General features: G+C 39.5%; 1 protein-coding gene across 1 annotated transcript in view; it reads left to right on the top strand.

Moving 5' to 3' along the window:
- eIF5B (eukaryotic translation initiation factor 5B) overlaps positions 1 to 25,735 on the top strand; it is a 609,831-nt gene that overhangs the window by 289,139 nt on the left and 294,957 nt on the right. The gene's annotated exons all lie outside the window — the stretch shown is intronic.

Here is a 25,735-nt window from a genome sequence, read left to right on the forward strand (position 1 = left end):
GAGTAATTACAGACCAGCTAGTTTAACTTCTGTTCCGGGTAAAATAATGGAATCACTGGTTAAAGATGCATTGCAGGATCATCTAGACAAGACTGCAGCAATAATTCAGACACAGCATGGGTTTGTTAAGGGGAAAATCTTGTCTGACAAATTTGATAGGATATTATGATGTGGTTACAAAGGAACTGGATGCAAAAAATAATTTTGATATCATATATTTGGATTTCAGGAAAGCTTTTGACACTGTTGCACTATTGTACAAATGGTAGACTATTGTTGGAAGACTATTGTACAAATTGTAGCAGAATGGTATTAAGGGTAAGTTGCTACAATGGATAAAAGGATGGTTGAGTGGGAGAAGACAGAGGGGGGGGGGGGCAGGAGCAGCAGTGCACAGCACGCGCTTCTTGATTAGACTGGGTTTCGAGCCCGTGATCACCAAATACGGTGGGTGCGGAAAGGTCAGGGAATGACCACCACATATCCCCGGAGCAATATGCCTTTAGTTGCTAATGCTCCTAAAAACCAAATAAACAAACAAAACTTCTTCATAGTGTCGGCAGCCAAAACCATAGGAGCCATAACACTAAGCAGGTCCTCTGTTTCAGTTATGATGTATACATGCAAAATGTATAAATCATAGCCAACCCGACAGAGACCAAGAAGAAAAGTGAGATTTTTTTAAAAAAATTGCGAATAGAAGTTTAAGGAGAAAAGCCGACCAGCCTAGCCAGGTGGGTAAAGTGCCTGCTTAGCAACCCAAAGTTCGCAGGTTGGAATCCCGCCTCAGGCTTGGATCAAAGTACTACAAAAACCTTGGGAGGTGTATTATGGCCACAGAAGCCGATGTGCCAACAACTACCAAATTAAAAAAATAAATAAATAAAAAAAGGAGGGGAAAAAATTTTTTTTTTTTTTAAGTCAAAAGGATAGATACATTACAAAAATTATAATAAATTAAATTATGATTTATATGTTGAACTATGGAAATAGTTGAGTTTCCTATTGTTGATTAGATACTGGTCTTGTGGGTTCATTTTTACTTTTTGTATTTGTACTTCAACTTACTGTGTGTTTGGAACAGAATCTGTGAAATAGTTGCCTGTGGTGTTTACAAAGTAACGTTGGAGAACCAAGGATAAAGCCGATACTGTCCAGAGTGTTTATATCAGTTGAAGCAACCATGTGTGAGGGAGGAAGTGGAGTCATCAAAGTGAAATGTACCGTGTTACGGGGAAGTAGGTAAATAAACAAATGAGGCACAGTGCCAGCAGAGGGAGATTATTAATGACTGACAAAGTAGTGTAGAAAGACAACTTTGTATCAGAGGAAAAAAGGAACGGTTGCAGAGTAATGATATCTCAATATTGCTTTCGGCCAGTTTAATTGCGCACGAGAAATAAAATGTAGTTATTAAGAAAAGCAGAAAGTAATTTGAAGAAGAGTAATATAGTTGTGCTGGGGTTGTCCGGGGTTGCTGGACCCATACCATAGTTAATCCCTGGACAGATGTCTGGACAAAGTCAGTATTGTTATTGTCATTGGTATTGTTATTGGGAAAAAAAAAAAAATGGGACATAACAGAACACTATACCCCCATGTATTGCCAATCTGTGGGCACAAGCTTTCTACACCATGAGACATGACAGAGGCTATGGAGTATATGACTATACATTATGTACAAGCCTGAAAGTAATATGTAATCAAACAGTAAATATGTTGTTTATATCCAAGTTGTAGTTTAAGTTTTTTGTGAATTTTATATTTACTGCTTTTTTTGAAATGATGGTAAAGGAATACTGTAAGGAAATTATTGCACTGCAATTTATCATGGAGTTGTTTAATGTTGTCAGCAAAGAGACTGTTGCTACTGCATATTGTTGCAGTTCCGATGCATTGGGAGAGTATTATATTAGCATGTACTTTTTTAGAAATGTTAGAGGGCCAGTGGATAAACCTGACTACATTAAAAGTAAAAGCAGCTCTTTTATTCTATATGCTGTTTGTGGTATGAGGGTTGTTAATATTATTATCTAAGTCTAAGTAATTGGCTGAAGAATCATTATTATTTGTTTTTTCCAGAGTAAGTTCTGAAATGTAATGTATCTATCCTTTTGACTTCAATTTTTTTTTTAAATTTTACTCTTTTCTTTTTGGTCTCTGTCGGGTCGGCTATGATTTATACATTTTACATGTATACATCATAACAGAAACAGAGGCCCTGCTTATTGTTGTGGCCCCTATGGTTTTGGCTGCTGATCCTATGAAGAAGTAGTTAAAGCTTTAGGACCCACTACTTTAGGTAACATTGTTATCTTCATTATTATTTCTATTTTTATGTTAATCAATTTATTTCAGGTTATCTCCTTCACCTTATAGGCCTTCTCAATTTTTCCATGGTAATTACAATTTACAGGTCAACGTCCCTTCCCTATACACTAAATATAAACATTTGTCTATATCACATTATAACATGTCTGTATCAAAAATATTAAAACGCAGTTTAATATTTTTGATTTAATACTTTGTTTGTTTACTTTGTCATTCGGTAACTTAATTATTTTTATCAATATTATATATATATATATATATATATAGATATATATATATAAATAACAAAAGTAGCATTATTATACAAATGCTGCAGGCTCATCTATGACAATGCTGTTACATTTGTATGTATACGTAAGTGTATCTATTTATGTATACTTGTAAATTTTCAAAAACACAACCTTCAGTCGCTGCAAAAATACTGACGCTAGAGAAAACTAGTAAAACCAGGGATTCAGTGCACAAGATACATAGAAGAAATAGCTAAATGTTTTTTGTTAGTGTTATTGACCACCTTGAACTTAATTCTACTCAAATGCAGTAACTTCCATTGTAAATATTCTGCTGCAGCTATTTTTAGGCCATCTGAATACTTGATCTAGAACAGAAAGTTCTGATGCCTGGAGGCATCTGAAGTAAGTTTTTTGAATTTCATAGTTTCATAAAAATAAACTTTATGTATTATTATGCATAAAGCATAAATAATTTTATACATTATGTTCTTATTTTGAATTAGCTGCCAGAACATTAGAGTGAAATTATTGTCAAATATTTAGAAGAATTTTTTAAACATTAACAAAAAATTTGCAAAGAAAAACTTTTTTTTTTTAATGTAATGAATATTATATACATCTTTTATTTCATTTTATTTAATTTTTCTAATTTCTAGATCTGAATTAGAGATAATTTCTTTGTCTACTATCAATTGGAAGCATATATGAGATGGTATCAAGTACTGAAAGACTTCAAAACAAATTTGTACACAACCAAGTATTATTTAACATTATTTGTATACTACTTTCTAAGTGTACTTGTGTGTTTAAATTTGATGCATTGTTAGAAGAATTTGAGTAACTGAAAAAACAGGTGCTTGCCCTAGAGAATAATGTAATGGGGAGCTCATCAGGGACTCAATAATCTAGTAACCTACCAAATTATGCACTCCCAATTTGGGCCCAGTGCAGAATACCTAAATGCAAACTGCTCTGGTTCAGAAGGACTTAGTTCTATTAGGAGACTACATTGTCAGGGAAACACGAAATATTTTTTGTAATAAGGATAGGTGGACTAGAACCAGGGTATGTCTGCTGGGAGCAGCAAGTAACAATGTCACCAACAAATTATCAGATTTTAAGTGGGGGAGGTAAAGAGAATACAGTAAACCCTCGCTATTCGCGGGGGTTACGTTCCTGAGAAATGCTGCGAATACTGAGTTAGGGCTCCCATAGTAATAAAGGGGTTCTGTTCCAAAGTATGAAATATATAAAAAAACTAGACTAAAATTTTGTCTATGTATGTTTATATGTGCCTTCATAATATGACTATGTACATAGACAGTACATTGTGAAATGCAAGCATATGGCATCGAAATGAAAATAAGAAACAATTTAATATTAAATGTAATATTTATAGAAATTTCAAACAAATCTTTCAAACCAGCACCTTTGCTACCTAAAAAACTTATCCCGCCAGTGCTATCACCAGTTTCGCTAAAGTGTTGATAAAGGAGTTTTGTCTTTTCATGAATAATGAGAGAACTTAACAGAATTTTATTATGAGTTCCGTCTTCTATCCAAAGATTTAAAGTCTTTTCCATTTTTTTCTAGTTTAACATCGCGAGTTACAGAGCAAATTTTTGAAGCAATTAGCGCGTTTTCACGGACACTACGGCGGATTTTTTCTTCCAATTTCTTGATTGGTCGTACTGTTGACTCATTGATTTTATAATGTTTTGCCACTGAGGAGACACTTTCACCATTAGAAATTTTATCTAATAACTCAATTTTATTCACTAACGTCATCACCTTCTTTGATTTTTTCACATTTCCCTTGTTGTTCGTAGCCATATTTTTATACGGGTTAGAAAGAATTTGTCCACAATAAGGGCACAAAAGGTGATATAGTTGTACACGTTGGCACTAATGATATTAAGAGTAGGAGACCGGCGGAATTACTTAACAAGTATAGGTCACTGTTGAAAAAAAGCCGTGAATTAGGGTTGAATTTGAAAGTATCTGCAATTCTGCCCAGACACTATAGGAGGGAGTATATGATGAGAGCCCTGTCGATCAATTCGACCCTGGAAAGATTGTGCAAGGCTCAAGGGGTAGAATTTTTTTCAGCTTGGTCTGTACTTGTTAACAGGAGAGACTGCTTCTACAGGGATGGGATACACTTAAATAGAAAGGGTGCAAGAATATTTGCTGATGCTATCGAGGCAGTGTTAGGTGGGTCGGAAAACTGCTAGATTGGGGGGGGATACAAGGACTAATGGATTAACAGTAGCCACTGGCAGAGGTGAAAGTGATTCTTGCACTGCTTCTATTAGAATGAGCAGCAGCCTGGAAAATAAGATGCAGGATATTTTAGAGACTGCTGGGAATCATTGGGGTACAATTAAACACATGGATTGTGTTAGGGTAGCTAAGAAAAAGAACAGGTGCATGTATGCTTGCATGTACACCAATGCTAGGAGTTTGGTAAATAAATTTGATGAATTTGAGGTATTGCTCAAAGCATCAAAGGTGGATATTGTTGGGATTTCAGAGACGTGTCACACAGATATAAGGAATGCAGAACTGGAATTTGGGAGTACAATGTCTGCAGAAAGGATAGACAGGATAGGAAAGGAAGAGAGGTTATGCTATTAGTTAAGAAATACATAAAATCCAAGGAAGTGAAGCCAGTCGACATCGCTGGACAGTGCAGTGTCGAGTCAGAGTTTTATGTGACCTAAGCACTGGGAGATCAAAATTGAGAGTAGGAGTGTGCTATAGGCCTAATGACTCTGAGTATAATAAACTGTACAGTTAAATAGTGGGCCAGTAAATTAGAGTGTCTTATAATGGGGGATTTTAATTGCCCAGATATTGACTGGAATTTGGGGTCTGGTCACTCACACACTAGCAAGGCTTTTGTGGATTTATTGGATGATTGTTTTCTACATCAGCATGTTCGGGAGGCAACTAGAGCGAGTAATACTCTTGATTTGATTATCAGTAGTGATTCTTCATGCATTAAGAATCTGCAGATAAATGAACCACTAGGTGGCAGTGATCACAGTGTGCTGAAGTGGGATTTCCTCAAAGAGGTAACTACCATTAGGGGTAAAGGGAAGGGCTATTGCTTTCGTAAAGGCGACTACGATGGACTGAGACAGTATTTAAATTCTATACAGTGGAACCAACTGATGATGTTACCAACAGCAAATTCAAAATGGTAAGCATTCAAAGAACTTACCTTGGAAGCTACTAGGCTTTACATACCAACTAAGAAATATTGTTCAAGGTTTAGGCCTAAATGGATGTCAGATGAACTAATGAGACATATGGCAGAGAAGAAAAATGCATGGGATGCATACAAATTAACACGTGACATAGAAGCCTATGACAGATACAAGTTGATTTGTAACCAAGTTACAAAGGAGGTTAGGCAGGCGAAGGCAGATTGCGAGAAATCCTTGGTAAGGGATGCAAGGAAAAACAACAAAGAGTTCTTTACTTATGTAAACTCTAGAAGGAAGGGGATGAATCTGATTGGTCCACTTGATGTCGATGGTTCAACTGTTGATGATCTTGTAGCTAAAAAAACTAAATGAATATTTTGCATCGACATTCACACATGAGGAGTTATTCAGCGAGGGGAATGCCAGAGGTGTATTCAACTCTAGCAGTAAGCTAGAGAATCTTGTAATCTCTGAGAGTAAAGTGGAGGAGAAATTGTTGAAGATAAACACAAAGGCACCTGGGGTGGATGGGGATCTATCCAGTTATATTAAAGGAGGCAGCAAAGGAAGTAAGCAAACCCTTAGCCATAATTGTGAGAGCTTCCTTGGACTCAGGGGTGGGACCCATGGACTGGAGATTTGCAAATGTGACCCCAATTCACAAAGGAGGTTCAAAGCCTGACTGACACAAGTAATTACAGACCTGTGAGTTTAACTTCTGTTCCCGGAAAATTAATGGAGGCACTGGTTAAAGAAGCACTGCAGGATCATCTAGACAAGACTTCAGTTATAGCTCGGACACAGCATGGTTTTGTTAAGGGGAAGTCTTGCCTGACCAATTTGATTGGATAATGTGATGCAGGGAATAACATTGATATTATATACTTGGATCTTAGAAAGGCTTGTGATACTGCTGCACATGGAAGACTGCTGCACAAATTGGAGCAGTTTGGCATTGGAGGCAAATTGCTGGTATGGATAAAGGGGTGGTTGAGGGGGAGAAGACAGAGTGGTAATCAATGGACACTTCTCATCGTGGACTAATGTTATTAGTGGAGTCCCTCAGGGTTTAGTATTGGGTCCATTATTGTTTTCTGTATTTATAAATGATATTGATGATGGTATATCAAGCTTAATGTCCAAGTTTGCAGACAATACGAAGGTTGGCAGGGTTGTCAAGGACACTACTGACGCTATGCTGCTGCAACAGGATCTGGAAAGGTTGAGCAGATGGGCTGAGAGGTGGCAAATGAAGTTTAACATTGACAAATGTAAAGTACTACATATGGGAAACAGCAACCCCAGAGCAACGTATCAACTCTGTGGTACTACACTGACAGTGGTAGAGAATGAATAGGACCTGGGGGTGGTTGTGCAGGCAGATATGAAGTTCTCTGAGCAGTGCAGATGGGCTGCAAGAGTAGCTCATGGTATATTGTCAATGTTATATAGGAATTTTTCTAGTAGGGATAAGGAGGTGATTATTCCCTTGTATAAGGCAATGGTCAGACCACACCTAGAGTACTGTATAGAGGCCTGAAGGCCTCATTTCAAGAAGGATGTAGAGCTGCTGGAACGATAACAGAGAAGGGCAACAAGATTAGTGAATGGAACAAAGGGTACTCTTACGAAGAAAGGCTTAAATTTTGCAAAATTACAGTGTCTGGAGACTAGGCACCAGCGAGGTGATCTGATAGAGGTTTATAAAGCCTTGAATGGTTTTAGCATGCTCAATGCTGATGGGATTCTTCCCCTTGCTCAGAATAATCACCTGAGAGGGCATGAATTCAAATTGAGGAAAGACAGATGTAGGATAGACGTACGGAAATTTGCCTTTAGTCAGCAGGTGGTTGGTTAGTGGAACAGACTTCCATCCCTTGTCGTGGAAGTTGAAAGCCTAAATAAGTTTAAGGCTCAGCTGGACAGGTATTTCGAACGAACAGAGGGGTGAAGTGGAAGTGGATATTTTTTATTTATTTATTTTATTTATATTTATTTATTATTTATTTTTTTTTGGCTGATGCTGCATAAGCTTGCTTTCTTGCATCAAATGCCTCTACTAATGCTAAGTCACTTTCTTCTATTAAAACACTAGAAAAAGTCTGTTTTATATGCAAAATGATAGATTTATCACTTTTAAGTATATCAATTTATAAATTGATGTTTATTCAATTTATAAGCATTTGGAAAATTAAATGCACTAGGCATAATCCTTATGGGTTTTGATAATTAACTATATAATATTGGTGTAAATACACCATAGTTAACCCATAGATTTGAGCTACGATTGTAGCGTAGAAGGCATCGTTCTAATTGTATCTCATAATGTGGTTGCCTTCACAACAAGATAGCTACTATTGAATTACTTCAAATAAATAACACTTCTCTAGTAGAGAAGACTACTGTTATTTATTTTCAGCGTACCACCACCCAGACGATCGTTTCGAAGCTTTTTCCTTTGTCATCTGTGGGCGGGTAGGTAATACAACAAGCCATCTCAGTTGCGAAGTTTTCCAAAGTTTTTTTTTTAATTTTCCAAATACATTACCACCATACCCTTCTGGCATCTCTCATAATGTGGATATAACTTCACAACTGAGATGGCTTGTTGTATTACCTACCACTGATGACGAAGCCAAAAAGCTTCAAAACGATCGTCTGGGTGGTGGTACGCTGAAAATAAATAACAGTAGTCTTCTCTACTAGAGGAGCATTATTTATTTGAAGTAATTCAATAGTAGCTATCTTGTTGTGAAGGCAACCACATTATGAGATACAATTAAAACGATGCCTTCTACGCTACAATCGTAGCTCAAATCTATGGGTTAACTATGGTGTATTTACACCGATATTATATAGTCAATTTATAAGCATATAAATTAAAAGCAAACGACAAAACCTTCCATGACAAGCGCATAACACATACTGAAGGATTAGCGAGAAACATCCATGCTCGCGATTTTGTCACTCCTCTCTCCCCACCCACTGAGCGCTTTTTTACCAGGAAAGATAATTTTAGCCCTGCCCATGTTTTTTTTTATGGCGGAAAATGTTCATGGCGCTTTAAAATTCACATTTTTTTTTTTTTTTTTTAGTTTTCATTTTATATTAAATCAGTGACCGCGAATAGCGGGGGTTTACTGTATCATTATTCATGTGGGGACTAATGATATTATGCACACACGATCTGGCGATTTGTTAGACAAATATAGAACTGAGCTGATGAAATGCCGCAAGTTAAATCAGACTCTGCAGTTCTTCCCAGGCACAATAGGAGGCAATATATGCTGAAAGCTTTGTGGATAGACTGACTCTACAAGACTTTTGGAGGGGGGGGGGGGGGAATTTTTATCAGCTTGGCTCACACTTGAGTAGAAGGAAACTATTTTGTAGAGATGGTATACATTTAAACAAAGGTGAGGCAAGTGTTTTTGCCAGTATCATTGAGAATACCTTAAAGGTTCAGATTATGGTAAATCGCTGGCATATAGAGCAGAGAGTGGGGAATATAAGGAATTCTTCACATATATAAATGCAAAGAAGAGAAGGGCAAAAGATTGGACCATTATTTGGGATAGTATTAGATACCCCAGCAGACATTGCAGATGAACTCAATAGTTATTTTTCATCAATATTTACAGAAGAAAAACCCTTTATGCCAATGAGAAATTATGGGAATGAAGTTGAAAAATGTGATTAATAATATTGAGATTTCAGATGTTTTTTTTTTTTTTTTTTTAATGAAAAAATTTTTGACCCTACGGGCAAGTAAGGCTCCTGGGGTTGATGGCATATCCCTTATAATTTTTAGGAATGCAACAAGTGAGTGCATTGAACTTGAGGCTAATTATCAGAGCATCACTGGACTCAGGAGAGATTTTGTTGGATTGAAATGTGCCAATGTATCGCAAATACATAAAGGTGATCCTAAGAGTGTAGTGGGAAATTGCCAACCTGTCAGTCTAATTTCAGTAGTAGTAAACCCATGGGGGCAATGATTAGGGGTGGAATTCAAGATCAGATAGAAATGGAATTCTGAAAGATAAGCAGCATAGTTTTTGTAAAGGGGAAAATGATGTTTAACAAATCCGGTTAGCTATTTTGATAGGGTCACTCATGAGCTGGACTCAGGGAATAATTTCGACATTGTTTATTTGAATTTCAGCAAAGCATCTGACTCAGTCCCACATAAGCGGTTACTTTATAAGCTGGGACAGGTTGGAATCACAGGGAAAATCCTTAGGACAGGAGGCAGTGGTTTTTGGTAAATGGTTATTCCTCTGATTGGATTAATGTAAGATGTGGGGCCTCCTTTTCTTGTGTTAAATCTTCTTATGTCCTCTCTGAGTCTCTTTCTAATGGCTTTGCATAACTCAGTATACTCAATTTTCTCCCTGTCAGTGTTTTTCTTGCTCTTCATTTGTCGTCTTTGGTTCATCATGACAAGTGTTTCTTGACTAATTTTTTCTTCTTTGGATTTCTGTTTCCCTATAGGTTTCTTGGGCTTTATCACTTTCAGAAAGTTGTAATATTCCTCGTCGATATCTTGGTCCTGAGCAGTCTGCAGAAGCTCAAACTTGTTCTTAAGTTCCAGTACATACTGCTTTTTCTCCTCCTCTGTTATTTCAAAGACCTTTGTATTATTTACTCGAGTCAGTTTTTTCCTTTCCTTTCCTACATCTATATCAAGTGTACATCTTACCATTCTGTGATCACTTCCAACATTTACCTTATTCAGGACGGTAACATCATTCACAATATATCTTCTGTTAGTGAGGATGAAGTCGATTTCATTAGTTGTTAATCCATTTGGACTCTTCCATGTCCACTTTCTGTTCACCCTTTTCTTGAAAAAAGTGTTCATTACTGACAGTCCTTGAGATTCTGCAAATTCCACAAGTCTTTCACCTCTTTTATTTTTTTCACCAATTCCAAAATTTCCTATAGTTCCTCTTTCTGCGCTGTTTTGCCTTTTTCCAACCTTAGCATTGAAGTCCCCCATAATAATAGTGTAGTGGGTTTTCTGCTCATCTAGAAGACTCAATTTCAGTGTACATTTCTTCAACCTCTTCATCATCATGGCTCGATGTTGGTGCATAAATCATTATAATCTTTAGCTTGTACCTCTTAGAAATCTTGAGTATTAGTCTTGACACCCTTGGTGATGTACTTTTGAATTCCAAAGTGTTGTTTTTTAAATCTTTATGGACCAGAAACCCAACTCCACCTTCACTCCTTTCACTGTTTCCATTGGTGTACAGCAGATTTCCACTTGATAGACTTATAAGTGACTCATTTCTTCTTCTTGTTTCAGCCAAACCGATGATATTCCAATTCACATTTTCTAATTCCTTTTCCAGCTCTAATATCCTGTCTTCACCGACGAGTGATCGTACGTTATAACAGGCCAAGTTCAATTTCCGTGCATGGCAGCCTGGTCGTACCCAGAGATTCTTAGCACCCTCTGCTTCCACTCTGATCCTCTCGCTGCTGTAAGAGGGAGAGTGAAAGCTGCTGGGGACTGAGGGCCATTTGTATTGTTGTGCTCTCATTGCTGGAGGGTTTGGTCTTTTCCTCTTCACGCTGACCAGGCGTCTTGAAGAGAACCACTCTACACGTTCGTTGCCACCTAAGTGACGTAACAGGGCTTACCATCGAGAAGGTGTGCATGAGTGGATTTTAGGGAGGCAGGCCAACCGGACTTCTCCTAAATCTTCTGTAATAGAGAGATATTGGATCCATCAGTGTTTTAGGCTGAGTGTCTGATAACACACAGGATACCTGTTCCCCTCTAAGCCCCAACACAAGAAAAGTAGAACAAGCATTAAGGGAAAACAAAGGATTTAAATCAGCAGCCATGAGCAGTAATACAGAAAGACAAATGATACTGAAACTGAAGAATAGCGATGGTGTACTTATAAACAACAGAGAAGGCATAATTCAAATAGCAGAAGACTACTATAGAGAATTATACAAGGAGCGAGGGAATGATACCAGCAGTGGGGAAGATGGATTGCAAAGTAGCAACACATACGACATACCCGATATTCTTCCTGATGAGGTAGAACATGCATCGAAGAAAATGAAGAATCGGAAAGCCCCGGGGGAAGACGAAGTTACTGTAGAGTTGTTAAAATTGGGAGGAAGAGACATAACACAAAAACTGGCAAGGCTCTTCACAAAGTGCATTAGAAAAGATGTGATGCCTAAGCAGTGGAATAATGCAATCATAATTTTGCTGAATAAGAAAGGAGATAAATCAGAAATTGGAAATTATAGACCAATTAGCTTGTTATCCCATATCTACAAGTTGTTCACAAGGGTCATTACTAACAGATTAGAATACTTGATGAGAATCAACCGAAAGAGCAAGCTGGCTTTAGGACAGGATTCTCAACTATGGATCACCTTCACGTAATATCACAGCTAATGGAGAAAGCAAATGAATATAAAACACCATTATGCCTGGCATTTGTGGATTATGAAAAGGCATTTGACTCCATACAGCATAAGGCAATGTTTCGGGCACTGGAAAGACAAGGCATAGATACTCCATATATTATGATTTTGAAGAAAATATATGCGAGTGCTACATCCTTTATTAGACTAGACAAAGGCAGTAGCAAATTTAAAATCGAGAAAGGAGTTCGACAAGGAGACACAATATCTCCGAAGCTGTTTACTGCTGCTCTTGAGGAAGCTTTCAGAAGATTAGACTGGTCGCAGAAAGGAGTCAATGTGAACGGAGAGTACCTAAACCATTTACGATTTGCAGATGAGATTGTGGTCATAAGCCACGATCCCAAAGAATTAGAGGAAAATCTTAATCAGTTATGCACAGTTAGTAAGGATTTTGGACTAAAGATGAATATGGCTAAAACGAAAGTAATGATGAACAAGTATATCACGGAAAGGGAAATAATGATTGAAGGAGCAGTAATTGAAAAGGTGGAGTCATATACTTATCTGGGACAAGTTATTAGCTGTAATAATGATAAATGGCTGGAAGTCAAGAGAAGAATAAATTTTGGATGGATAGCATTCAGGAAATATAGCCACATACTGAAGAGCAATATCCCAGTTTGTCTGAAACGTAAAATAATGAATCAATGTATACTCCTCACCATGACTTATGGAAGTGAAACTTGGGCACTCACCAAAAGAATGGAAGAGAAGCTAAGAACAACACAGCGAAGAATGGAACGAATTATATTGGGAATCAGACTGTTAGATAAGAAGAGAAACACATGGATTAGGCAGCAAACTCACGTAAAGGACATTCTTACCAAAACTAAAGAACTAAAATGGTCTTGGGCAGGACACATAGCTCGAAGCCATGATGACAGATGGACTAAGAAAATAACAGAATGGTACCCAAGAGGGGCTAGAAGAAAACCTGGAAGACAAAGGCGGAGATGGATAGATGAAATTCATGAGTTTTTGAGTAGTAAATGGATGGCCAGTGCTCAAAACAGAAGGAACTGTAAAGTTGCTGGAGAGGCCTTCATCCTGCAGTGGATTGAAAATGGCTGATGATGATGATGTGGGGCCTCCAGATATCAGTACTTGGGCCACTGTTGTTTTTGACTTTCCTAAATGACATCAATGAGGGGATAGAGGGTATGATGTCTAAATTTTCAGATGATGTAACGATTGGTAGAGTAGTTAATGATCACGGCTTTAATCCAGCAAAGTCTTACACTTGGGAAACAGTAACCCCAAATAACTAATACACTTTGTGATGTAGAACTAAATTCAGTAGTGGAAGAAAAGGACTTGGGAGTTACAATATTGTCAGACCTGGAGTTTTCCAAGCATTGTAGACAGGTTGCAAGGAAAACCTATGGTGCCCTATATCAATGATTTATCGAACATTTGCTAGTAGAGATAAGGATGTCATAATACTACTATATAAGGCTATCAGACCACACTTGGAATACTGTGGTAAAGTGTGGATACCACATCTTAAAAAGAAAAGAAATATGACTTTTTGAAAGGGCCCAGAGACATGAAACTTGCTTGAGATCAGCAAAAGGGTGTTCCTATGAGGAAAGACTTTGAATATGTCAGTTGCAGATTTTGGAAACTAGGCACTGTACAGGAGACTTGATTTGGGTGTTTAAGGCTCTGAGAAGCAAAAGTAAAACAAATGAGGATGAAATTTTCACGGTTATAAATAATTCTAGAACTAGGGGCCATAAATTCAAGTTACGGGGGAGATGTTTAGACTGAATTGCAGGAACTTTTATTTTAGCCAGCAAGTTATAAATTACCAGAATAAGTTACCTACGTGGGTGATAGATGCTGACAATTTGGGGAAATTCAAATATCAGCTGTATGGGGGGAAGGGAAACACATAGGTTGTCTATTTCCTTTCCTTTTATTATTTAATAATTACTTATTTTATTTTTGTATTATTATTTTGCAATTTTTTTTTTTTTTTTTTTTTTTTCCTTTCATTTCTTTTTCCTCCTTTATTTATTTATTTTTTATTTTATCTATTTATTTTTTTTGACTGGTGCAGCATAAGCTTTAGGCTTCCTTGCACTATATCACCATTACTAATATAGTTATGTTTACTTCAGATCTTCAGCATCAAAAAAAGTACATGTGCGTTACTGCTTAAAGGATTAAACCTGAAATAGCATTAATATTAACAGTGGCAAATGATGCAAGAAAGAAGGCTTATATAGCATCGGCAAAAAAAAAAAAAAAAAAAGTTGCCTACCCACGTCCTCCAGTAGTTTCTCTATTTTCTCCTTGAATTTATTCAGAATAGCAACTTTCACAACAACAGATGGAAGCTTGTTCCAGCAATCAACCACCTGTTAGCTAAAGACAACAGGCAGTTGACTGCTGGAACAAGCCCCTCGACGTGGGCACCTGTACGTGGTGAGGGGACCTCCCAGTGACGCTGCTGGACTTCCAGACTAGCATTACTGGGATCCAACGCCCACAGCCCAGGTTCCAGGCTTACATCAATGGAATCTGGCGTGTTTGCTGTGCGCTGTGACCCGTGGAAATTCGGAAAGGGGGATCCTCGTTGTTGAGGGGCCCAGCTTCAATACACCACTTTGGCCCCTGCTTCGACAAGACGGATGGTCCTGGAAGGCACGGCTAGGATCAATCGGCTAGTAGGCTCGCCTGCGAGGGTCAACCGTGTCAATGCCACGCCCCTACCCTCATGGTCCGAGGGACAGGATTCAGGCTGGCAGCGGTGCGGGTATAGTGTCTGGGTAGCCCTGGCGTTCCACTCCCGAGCGCATTTATTGCATGCTGGGTAGTGGGCATCCCTTTGGGCTCCGTGGTGGGTGGGGAGCCCGGGCACTGAACCATATAAAAACTCTATGAATCCTGATAAACTTATTCTTCAGGGGCCCCAACCCGGTCCCTATCAGAAATCAATGAAAAAGATGCAGATAGCATTATTGCTAAAAAGAGGCAGCAAACCGAATTACCATCAGGGCCTGTCCCAAGGTTCTTAATCATGCATTCTACAAATGAAACACTGATTGGTAAAATGTTGCCCTTTTTTATTCAAAAAGGGTTAGATGGGTTAGCAGGTTCACCCAAATCAGTTAAGAGGCTTCGTTCTGGAGACCTTTTAATTGAAACTAAAAATGACAGGCAATCTGAACATCTACTCCGAACAATATCAATCGGAGGAATACCTATAACAGTGACACCACACAGAACACTCAATTCATCGAGAGGTGTCATTTCGGAGTGGGACCTTCTCGACATAACCGAGGAGGAAATCTGCTCCGAAGTAAAACCACAGGGAGTTACTGCCGTCAAAAGAATTACTGTGCGAAGGGATGGAAAACTTGTTAAAACCAGGAGTGTTATCCTGACTTTTAACTCTCTTAAACCTCCTGACGAGATTAAAGCTGGATACATCAATTGTTCAGTGCGTCCATACGTTCCGAACCCTTTACGGTGTTTTAAATGCCAGAATTATGGACACTCTCAAATGGCCTGCTGTGGAGTCGTTGCACACGCTCGATGCGGTGCAAAGGACCACGAAACAACAGCGTGTTCAGCCGCAAAACCCACCTGTATTATCTGTGAAGCCGAACACCCGGCCTACTCACGAGCATGCCAGAGGTGGAAAGAAGAAAAAGAAATTCAACGGTTGAAGGCAGAGCTAAATATATCATACCAGGAGGCAAGGAAATCCGTAAAACCCCTGAATATCAACAAACCTACCTACGCCCAGAAGGTAGCAGGGAGATGTTCCGTCGGAACTCAGACGGACATGACCATTCCTCCAAAGGAGTCTTTCACTCCCATCGCGCGTTATCTTTTAAGTTCTCAAAAACCTGCACAGAAAAACCAATCAGCTGCCACTCCTATATCAGTACCTCCTAATGCTCCACAAGCAACAAAAGAAATTATGAAAGAAAAGAATAAGAAAGGGGAAGTCCCCCCCCTAGAACCCAAGAAAACATGGATGTCGAACAGAAGGAGGTACCCGAAGATTCAGTCTTGGAACTCTTTGCGGAGGAAGAAATGGACACGGGACAGCGTCCATTCTTCCCCAAAAAAAAAAAAGATAAACCTAAGACTGATAAAAGTAAGTCCTCAGCACCTCGGAAGCCGCCTGATGGACCCACCAAGCCAAAATAATGGCTAAATTCCTACAATGGAATTGTCGTGGATTCCGGCGAAATATTGATGACATCAAGGCCCTCCTGCAAAAGCACGAGCTAGTTTGCTTTTGCTTGCAGGAGACATATCTAAAGGCAAATGATGATCCCACCATGCACAACATCACATTTTTTTCGAAAGGATAGAATTGCGAATGGCTCTGTACATGGGGGAGTGGCTATCCTTGTGGGTAACCAGACCCCAGTGCAGCCCTTGCTAATTACAACTAGCATAGAAGCTGTTGCAATTTGCCTTACAGTGGTATTTTTATTAACCGTCTGCTCTATCTATTTGCCACCTGGGACTGACATCTCCCAGGAAGACCTTGATCTTCTAACGCAGTTGCCTCCCCCTTTCTTACTTCTCGGGGATTTTAATGGACATACTACCCTGTGGGGTAGTGCTAACATCAATGGAAGGGGATGAGTCATAGAGCATATGCTAAATGACAATGACCTTTCCCTTCTAAATACTGGAACAAATACCTTCTTCCACATGCCTACCTGTACTTTTTCTGCCATTGATCTCTCTATCTACTCCCTTCACTCACTTGGGAAGTGGAGGAGAATCCATACGGAAGTGATCACTTCCCTGTGATAACCTCGTTACACAGTGGGAGCCCATGTCTTCCCTTCAGGTTACCATGGTGGAAGATTGATCAGGCCGACTGGACTGCCTTCCAATATCAGGCAAATTTTGATCTTAGCACAGTCAGTCAAGAGCCTATCAATGATGCAGTTAAGTACATCACAGAAAATATTGTCCAAGCAGCTGCGAATGCTGTTCCAAAAACATCTGCCCGGTTTCCACCATTTCCCAAACCTTGGTGGAATTCACAATGCACAGCAGCAAAAAAAGGCTCAAAACAAAGCGAGGGGGATATTCCGCCGATATCCTACCACGACCAACCTTATAGTCTTTAAACGTGCACGAGCCAAAGCACGATATATCTGCCGTCAGAGTCAAAAGGAATCATGGATCCGTTTTACATCATCTATTAACCAGTCTACCAACTCTAAGGTAGTCTGGGATAAAATCTGGAAAATGAAGGGAAAATATACATCCCACCCTTCTTCAATCCTAGATTATAATGGATGCACTATTGCAGATCCAACTGCAATAGCCAATTCTCTTGGGGAAACATTCTCTAACATCTCTGCAACATCTTCGTATTCCCCAGAGTTCCTGGTCCTGAAATATAAAATCGAAAAACAGGCACTTAACTTTAAATCTAAGAGCATTTATCCCTATAACGGGGATTTCACTATTCAGGAACTGAAAAGAGCCCTCGCTCTTTCCAAAGCAAGTGCCGTTGGACCAGATGGCATCCATTATGAAATGATTAAACATCTTTCACCAAAATCTATGGATTGTCTGCTCCTTCTGTATAACAGAATCTTTACTGAAGGGCAGTTTCCGGACTCCTGGCGAAAGGCAATCGTTCTTGCCTTTCCTAAGCCAGGAAAGGATCCAAAAGTCACCACCAATTATCATCGTATTGCTCTGACTAGCGGTCTGTGCAAAATCCTGGAGAGAATGGTTAATTCTTGTTTAATGTGGTATCTCGAATCAAATGGCCTTCTCTCCAACATCCAGTGCGTCTTCCGAAGGAACTGGTCCACTTTGGACCATCTTATTAGATTGGAAGCGTCCATCCGGGATGCTTTCCTAAAACGCGAACACTTGGTGTCGGTGTTCTTTGACATGGAGAAAGCGTATGACAACTTGGAGATTTGGCATTTTAAAAGATTTACATAGCCTAGGCCTTAGAGGGCATCTCCCCTTTTTTATTCAAAACTTTTTAGCCAATCGATCGTTCCAGGTTCGTTTGGGATCCTCACTCTCTCGCTCCTTTAGCCAAGAGAAGGGAATACCACAAGGATCAGTATTAAGTGTCACGCTTTTTGCCATCAAAATAAATTCAATCACAGAACAACTTCCTCCAACTGTAAACAGTGCCCTCTATGTTGATGACTTTAGCATTTTTTGTCAGTCGTGCAACATGAGGGTTATTGAAAGACAACTGCAGAAAGCCATTGATAGTCTGAATTCCTGGCCACTTGCTAATGGCTTCAGGTTCTCGCCGGAAAAGACCGTTTGCGTACACTTTTATCGCAAGCGTAATCTTCATCCTGAACCTGAATTAAGGCTTGGACAAAATGCTATTCCAGTAGCAGCGAACACAAAATTCTTGCGACTCATATTCGATAAAAAACTGACTTTTTTGCATCATATTCGTCAACTCCGCACAAAGTGCACACGTGGGCTTAATATTCTCCGCTCGCTCTCCTCTACATCTTGGGGAGCAGACCGATGGACCCTTCTTTGGCTTTATCGTGCACTTGTGTGATCCAAACTAGATTATGGGTCCCAGGTATATTCCTCAGCCAGAGACAGTGTCCTTCGATGGCTGGACCCCGTCCATCATCAGGCCCTACGTATTGCTACTGGAGCATATCGCACATCTCCTGTCCAGAGCTTATATGTCGAATCAAACGAACCACCGTTATCGCTTCGACGTAAGCAGTTGTCTTTAAAGTATGCTTTAAAACTGAAATCCCTGCTAGACCATCCTACGTGGCCCTTCGTTTTTGAACCACGATGGGAAAATTTATATAATACCCGTAAGACTGCCAATCGTCCTTTTGGTATTCGTCTCCAAGAGCTACTCAAAGAACTTAATATCAAGGTAGACAAGGTTGCCCAAACACCAAAGCAACCATTTCCACCCTGGCATGCTCATGTCCCGGCATGTGACTTGTCTCTTAGAAATTGGGGAAAGTCGGACACTCCATCATCTGTCTACCTGCAGCTGCATTCAGCACACCGAACTGAATATTCCGATTTCGCGCCAGTCTGCACAGCGGTTTGAAGTCGGAATCATATGTGCGATCTGCTGCTGTCTTTACAGACAGCACTACATCGGAGCAGATTCCCTCTGAATGCAGTATATTTACTGCAGAGCTGCATGCTATAGAGTTAGCCTTGGATCACATTAGTAAATGCCAATACCAACGGTTCATTTTATATTCCGATTCTCTCAGCGTGTTACAGGCTTTAATATCTGTGAGATATAATCCTCATCCAGTCCTGTCTAGTATTCAGCAGAAGTTTCACTTCCTCCTTGGACGTGAATATGATATCCGCTTCTGCTGGATTCCCAGCCACATTGTGATTAGGGGAAATGATTTGGCTGACGCCGCAGCCAAATCAGCAATTCTCAATAATAATCGCTGCCTGTCAGTCCCCTATACAGACTACAGGCAAATAATACACCAAAACATACACTCTCAATGGCAGGACTCGTGGAATAGACAGACTGGGAATAAATTATATTGTATAAAGCCTGTAATTGAACCGTGACAGTCTAGTCTGCGCAGGAATCGTAAGGAGGAAGTTGTTCTTGCCCGGACCCGCATAGGACACAGTCATTTAACTCATTCGTTTTTGCTGAGGGCTGATGACCCTACTATGTGTGTGTCCCGTGGCACAATTTTAACTATCAGACACATTTTAATTGATTGTCCAGATTTTAGTAATATCCGTTTTACTGCTTTTAATCATCTGACTGAGCCATGTACACTCAGTCAGATTTTATCCGACAATGACAATGTGTCTGCTATTTTTGATTTTTAAAATCAATAAATATTTTTGCTCGTTTATAAAACTTACCTTTTTCTTATACCTCTTGACATAGTGTGCATAGTGTTAGGGTCAGGCGCCACCTGTGATTTCTCACATCTGCGCCATATGTACGCTGTGAAGAAATACGGAACTACTGTAAATGCCAGAAAAGTGTTGTCTGTTGTATATGACATATTGCGTTAGGTTTTGTTGGCTGTCCTGGCATTTGGCCGCGGGGCCCCTGGTGGGACCTCACGTTGCCCGCACACACCGCTAGGAGGTAGCCAGGCTGCCCTTTATTCTCCGGCTGGTCTCCGCCAGGGTCGCCTGAGCGTCCTGGACGAAGACCAAGTTAAAAAAAAGAGAGAGAGAGAGGAAGAGAAGAGAAGGCCTGGGGAACAAGAGGAAGAGGGATCTGAATGTGAGGAACAAGCTAAAGTGGACAGGTAGAGAAGGCAGTCCACCCGAGTAAGGAGAAATAGGGGATGGGTAGAGGGATCAAAAGTCACAGGGGCAGGCGCCACTGTGCGAGTGCCAAAGGCCAAGCACTCTCTGGGGGTCAGCTTTTCAAGGAGTGCCAACCATAATGATGCCAGCATAGTATTTTAATCTTCAGTCTTACTCTTTTATCAGTTGGGAAAATGCTATCCGACCCCAGTTTGTGTTTGTACATGAGGGTCGTTGTTCTGAGCAGCTCTAAGTTCAGCAAACTTTGCCCGTCTGATGGTAAAGACAGCTTGTGCGTAACCTCTTGACATAGTTGACCTAACTAATTAGGTCACTGAAACTTTAATTTTTTATAAATGACATGGTCTTGGCGCATTATAGCCTTAGTAGCTAATGCGCCAATCAAAATCAAAAAAGGTGGAACAAGCTTCTGCACACCTATTTGGCAATCATCCTTCTTCAGTTTGAAGTTATGCCCCTTCGTGTGCATAGTCTAAGCAAGAGATAGAATCCCATCAGCATTCAATTTGCTCGGACCATTCAAATCCTTAAACACCTCAGTCAGAATTTGCCGAACTGCAGTTCTTTCTTGGTAAGGGCACCCCTTTTTCTCCCTTCACAAGTCTCATTGCTCTTCTCTGTATCTGTTGCAATTCTACCTCCTAAAATGAGCCCTCCACACCAGTATATCTACATCATCATTAATAAATATTAGAAATAGTAAGGGACCCCAGACAGAATCCCATTCAAGACTTTAGTCCAGCATTTCCCAAACTTTTTTAGTCACGGAACACTTTTCATATTACTGTATATTTACCTAACACTTAATATTAACATTAGTAGATACAAGAAAGAAAACTTATGCAACATCAGCCAAAAAAAAAAAAAAAAACCCTCCCATTTCACCCCTATATTCGTTCCAAATGTCTATCCAGCTCAGCCTTAAATTTATTTAGGCCATCAACTTCCACAGCAAGAGATGGAATTCTGTTCCACCAATCAACCACCCGCTGGCTAAAAGTAAACTTCCACATATCCATTCTACAACTCTCTTTTCTGAATTTGAATCTATGCCCCCTCAGTTTCTTAATCTCAGCAAGAGGAAGAATCCCATCAGCATTCATCTTGCTCAATCCATTTAAGGCCTTATACACTTCAATCAGATCACCTTGCAGGTGCTGCAATTTCCAGCTGCCTTTCTTGGTAAAAGCAACCCTTGTTCCCCTCGCCAATCTTGTTGCCATTCTTTGTTCTAGCAACTCTACATCCTTCTTAAAATGAGGTCTCAGACCTGTACACAGTACTCTAGGTGTGGCCAGACTATTGCCTTGTATAACATAATAATCACCTCCATGTCCCTGCTAGCAAAATTCCTATATATCATTGACAAAATGATATATAGACATATATCATTTTTACATTCCTATATATATTGACAAAATGACATTGACTCCATGACCTGCCCTGGTAGCCCGTTTGCACTGTCAGCAAACTTCATATTTGACTGCACAATTACCTCCAGGTCTTTTCCACTTTCCTGAGTGTAGTACCACATAGTTGGTACGTTTCTCTTGCATTATTGCTACCATATGCAGTACTTTGCATTTGTCAATGTTCAACTTCAGTTGCCACTTCTCAACCCATTTGTCCAAAACTTATCTAGATCCAGTTCGAGTAGCATACTGTTTTTACTGTCATTAACAACCCTGCCAACCTTTGTATCATCCGTAAACTTGAACATTAAACCTGATATACCTTCATCAGTATCATTGATAAATAGACAAAACAACAATGGGCCCAACAACGAACTCTGGGGAACTCCACTAATAACATTTGTCCACGAAGAGAAATGTCCATTGATTACCACTCTCTGCCGTCTCCCATTTAACCATCCCTTTATCCATTGTAGCAACTTACCCTCAATGCCACATCTCTCCAATTTGTACAGCAGTCTTCCATGTGCAACATTATCAAAAGCTTTCCGAAAATCCAAGTATATGATATCAAAATTATTTTTGGCATCAGTTCCTTTGTGATCACTTCATAGTATCCAATCGAATTGGTCAGACAAGACCACCATTTAACAAACCCAGGCTGTGTCTGAACTATTACTGCAGTCTTGTCTAGATGATCCTGCAATGCTTCTTTAACCAGTGATTCCATTATTTTCCCCGGAACACAAATTAAACTAACAGGTCTGTAGTTACTTGTGTCAACTTTTGAACCCCCTTTGTGAATTGGTGATATATTTGCACACCTCTAGTCCATGGGGACCTCCCCTGAATCCAAGGAAACTCCCATAATTACTGTTAAGGGTTTGCTTGCTTCCTTTGCTGCCTCCTTTAATATAACTGATTAGATCCCATCAACCCCAGGTGCCTTCCTTATGTTTAACTTCAACAATTTCTCCTCCACTTTACTCTCAGTTATTAAAAAATCACTTAGCTGCCTGTTAGAGTTTGATAAACTTCTGGCACTCCCGTCATTGAATAACTCCTGATGTGTAAATGTAGATGCAAAATACTCATTCAGTTTATCAGCTACCCGAGAATGATCATCAATAGTCATCCCATCTGTGTTAAGTGGTCCAATCTTATTCATCCCTTTCCTTCTATAGTTTACATAATTAAAGAACTCTTTGCATCCTTTGCCAAGGATTTCCCATAATCTGCCTTCGCCTGCCTAACCTCCTTTGTGACTTGATTACAAACTAGTTTATATCTGCCATGGGCTTCTGTGTCACCTGATACTTTATATGCCTCCCATACATTTTTCTTCTCTGCCTCGTTAGTTCATCTGACTTTCATTTAGGCCTAAACCTTGAACAGTATTTCTTAGTTGGAATCAAAAACCTTGTAGCCTCCAAAATTAAGTCCCTGAAGGCTTCCTACTTAGAATTCAACATCAGTAACATCATCAGTTGATCCCAGTGTGCAGAATTTAAAAACTGTCTGAGACCCCTGTAGTCACCTTTACAAAAACAATAGCTCTTCCCTTTAGCCTTGATAGTAGTTACATCTTTAAGTAATTCCCACATCAGTACATTGTGATCACTGTCACCCAGTGGTTCCTTTATCTGTAAATTCTTAATGCATGAATAATCACTGCTGATAATCAGATCGAGTATTACTCCCTTTGGTTGCCTCTCAAACATGCTGCTGTAGAAAACAGTTATCCAATAATTCCCCAAAAGCCTTGCTAGCGTGCGAGTGACCAACCCAAAAGTTCATCACTATCTGGAAAGTTAAAATCCCCTATTATAAGACATTCTGATTTACTGGATCACTCTTTCCCTGCAAAATTGCTCGTTATACTCATCAGATTCATTATGCCTGTAACACACACCTACTCTCATTTTTCCTTTCCTGGAACTTATGTCATAAACTGGTTGCACTTCCTTAGATTTTGTGTTTCTTAACTAACAGCATATCCCATCCTGTCTTGTCTATACTTTCTGTACACAGTGTACTCCCCAAATTCCAATTCTGCACTGCTTATGTCTGTGTGACACCACATCTCTGATATCACAATATCTGCCTTTGATGTCTTGACTAGCACTTCAAGCTCATCAAGTTTATTGACTATACTCCTAGCATTGGTGTACATGCAAGTATACATGCACCTATTTCTACTCTTAGTTACCCTAACACAGCCCATGTATTTATTTGTTCCAGTATGACACCCAGCAGTCCTGGAAATCTCTATTGCCTTAATATATATTTACAGAACACTAAAGAAACATAAGTTCAGTGGTATGCCAAAGAACTGTTTGCTAATATTTTATTACATACGATGCACTCTTCATCAGCAGCATCTTTATTTCCAACACATGTAAAGCCAAAATTCAAATAACTATCATCATACTAATAAAAAAATAGACTGCAGAACACTTTATTTAGGCGGGCTCATGCATAGAAGTATAATATTAAGATATGTTGCATCTACATTCACACATGAGAGGTTAAGGAAGGAAAATGCCAAAAGTTTATCAAATTGTAACAGGGTGGTTAATGATTTTGTAATAACTAAGAGCAAAGTGGAGGAGAAATTGTTGAAATTAAACACAAGAAAAGCACTTGGGGGTGGATGGGATCTATCCAGTTATATTAAAGGAAGTGGCAAAGGAACTAAAGAAACCCTTAGTCATAATTATGAGAGCGTCCTTGGACTCAGAGCAGGTCCCACGGGCTGGAGATGTGCAAATGTATCCCCAATTCAAAAAGGGGGATCGAAGGGTGACACGAGTAATTATAGACCAGTTAGTTTAACTTCCATTACGGGGAAAATAATGGAGTCACTGGTTAAAGATGCATTGCAGGATCATCTAGACAAGACTGCAGCTCTAATTCAGATAGAGAATGGGTTTGTTAAGGGAAAGTCTTGTCTGAAAAATTTGATTGGTTATTATGATGTGGTCACAAAGGAACTGGATGCAAAGAATAATTTTGATATCATATAGTTTGATTTCAGGAAAGCTTTTGACACTGTTGTGCATGGAAGACTATTGTACAAATTGGAGCAGAATGGTATTAAGGGTAAGTTGCTACAATGGATAAAGGTGTTTGAGTGGAGAAGACAGAGTGGTAACCAATGGACGCTGCTCTTCGGGGAATAATGTTATTAGTGGAGTGCCACAGGGTTCGGTGTTGAGCCCACTGTTTTGTATATTTATCAGTGATATTGATGAAGGTATATCAGGCTTAATGTCGAAGTTTGCAGATGATACAAAGGTTGGTAGGGTTGTTAATGACAGTAATGGCAGTGTGTTACTGAAACAGGATCTAGAAAATTTGGGCAGGTGGGCTGAGAAGTGGCAATTGAAATTTAACATCAACAAATGCAAAGTACTAGATATGGGTAGCAGTAATCCCAGAGTAACCAACTGTGCAGTACTACACTCAGGGCAGTAGGGAATAAAAAAAAAAAATCTGGCAGTAATTGTTGCAGTCACATATGAAATTTTCTGAACATGCAGTCAGGTTGAAAGGGTAGCTCATGGGGTCTTGTCAACGATATATATAGGAATTTTGCTAACAGGGATAAGGAGGTGATTATCCCCTTGTATAAGGAAATGGTCAGGCCACACCTTGAATACTGCATACAGGTCTGGAGGCCTCATTTTAGGAAGATGTTGAGATACTAGAATGATTACAGAAAAGGGCAACGAGTTTAGTGAGTATAAGAAAGGGTTGCTGTTACGAAGATAGACTTAACTTCTGCAAATTGCAGTGTCTGGAG

The sequence above is a fragment of the Mastigoproctus giganteus genome, chromosome 3 (assembly GCF_048544385.1).
Source record: "Mastigoproctus giganteus isolate SK-2022 chromosome 3, ASM4854438v1, whole genome shotgun sequence".
Lineage (NCBI taxonomy): Eukaryota > Metazoa > Arthropoda > Arachnida > Uropygi > Thelyphonidae > Mastigoproctus > Mastigoproctus giganteus.